General features: G+C 35.3%; 1 non-coding gene across 1 annotated transcript; it reads right to left on the bottom strand.

The window, feature by feature from the left end:
- Nucleotides 1–1,094: 1,094 nt before the first annotated feature.
- Nucleotides 1,095–1,201, bottom strand: LOC131182716 (small nucleolar RNA R71). Its single transcript, XR_009150977.1, has one exon. It is a non-coding gene; the product is annotated as a small nucleolar RNA R71 (small nucleolar RNA).
- Nucleotides 1,202–1,851: the final 650 nt, after the last annotated feature.

The raw sequence follows: 1,851 nt of genomic DNA, 5'->3' as shown, positions 1-1,851 counted from the left end.
ACCAATTTAAAATCCCAAAATAGCTCGAATATGAAATCCCGAACTCCGGAATCGCCTATTTACCATTGTTAATTTCTAATCGAATTTAATCACTTGCCATTTTAAATATTGCCATATTTGAACTTGCTTATTTCAATTTGATGCAATTTTAGTTTAATTAATACATTGTTGAATAGAATATTAATTTTACATATTTAGATTTCAAACTCCATTACCCATCAATTCAATACTTTAATTTCAAAAATATTTCAATTTACTCAATATTTTATATCAAAAATTCAATCATTAACACAACTCCTCGTGGGATCGATATCTTTTCTATACTACTTGTACGACCCGTGCACTTGCGGTAGGGACGCATCAAGTTTTTGGTGCCATTGTCGGGGAGTTGTTTGTTTAATATTGAATTTTTGATTATTTTAGTTGTTTATAGTTTTATCTTTGTTATCTTTTCATTTTGCGTTTGTTTGTTCTTTTTCAGGTACTTCTAACCTTTTATGAGAAGAGCTAGAAACACAAGTGACACATCCTTATTGTTCAACCCTGAAATTGAAAAGTTTTGTAAGGCCAACAAGAAAGAAACCAGAAAAAGGAAAGAAGCATTGAGAGAAATTGAATTAGAAGCAGACATGGCTGATGAAAGAATGAGAATTGGTGTTAATGCTGGAAATTATCGAAACAACGAAAATGCAGCCCAAGGTGAAGAAGTTGTTAATGCTAATCTGCCTAGGGGAAGTATGATGGATCATGCTTTTCCACGTTTTGATGACTTGAGAGAGAGCATAGCAAGACCAAGGATTGATGTAAATAGTTATAAGATGGATTTTTGAGTTCTTCAAATGATTCAAAATTCTCAATTCGGAGGTCATCCTTCTGAAAATCCACACACACATCTGAAGAAATTTGCTATGATCTGTGACATGCAAAAACAACCTGGAGTGTCTGATGATGCAGCAAGATTGAAGCTATTCCCGTTCTCTTTAAAAGATAGAGCATTGGATTGGCTTGATTCTTTACCTCACAACTCCATCACAAATTGGGAGCAACTCACCGATGCATTTCTTGCACAATATTTTCCACCTGGAAAAACTCAAGAATTGAGGAATCAAATGACAGCTTTCAGACCAAGAGAAGATGAAACTCTTTATGAGTCATGGATGAGATGGAAAGAATTAGAGAGATTATGCCCACATCATGCCATTCCAAAATGGATGATAAATCAAATTTTTTACACAAATGTCACTCCTGCAATAAGAGGAATTATTGATGCTCAAACAGGAGGAGAATTTATTATAAAGCATGAAGATGAAGCTTATGAGCTATTGGAGAAAATTGCAAAGAATACTCATCTTTGGAGTAGTCCAAGAGGACCAGCTCAAACTCAAAAGAGGCAAGCTGCTGGAATGTATGATCTTGATCCATTCAACATGATTAATGCAAAGTTTGATGCACTTACAAATGTCCTTGCTAAGAAGATGGAAGACTTGAGTATGTTGGTTAGTTCAACATCATCAGCTGGAAGTTCACAACAAGTGGCTTATGCAGAAGAAACTACCAGCTGTGGAGTAGATTATGGAGAACAAGCAGCATATGTTGGCAATTATGGAAACAAGCAAATGGGGAATCCTTACTCTCAAACTTACAATCCAAATTGGAGGAATCATCCCAACTTTTCATGGGGAAATCAGCAAAATCAAGTTCAAAATCAAAATTTTCAACCACATCAGCAATAAGGAGTTCCATATCAGCAAAATAGGCAACCACTGCCTAATTTTCAGCAGAAAAATATGAACCCTCCACCAAAACAGCAAGAACGAAATTCCACCACTGAAGCTTTATTGCAACAGATTC

Source organism: Hevea brasiliensis, chromosome 8, assembly GCF_030052815.1.
Source record: "Hevea brasiliensis isolate MT/VB/25A 57/8 chromosome 8, ASM3005281v1, whole genome shotgun sequence".
Lineage (NCBI taxonomy): Eukaryota > Viridiplantae > Streptophyta > Magnoliopsida > Malpighiales > Euphorbiaceae > Hevea > Hevea brasiliensis.
This window is presented reverse-complemented; position numbering and strand designations above follow the sequence as displayed.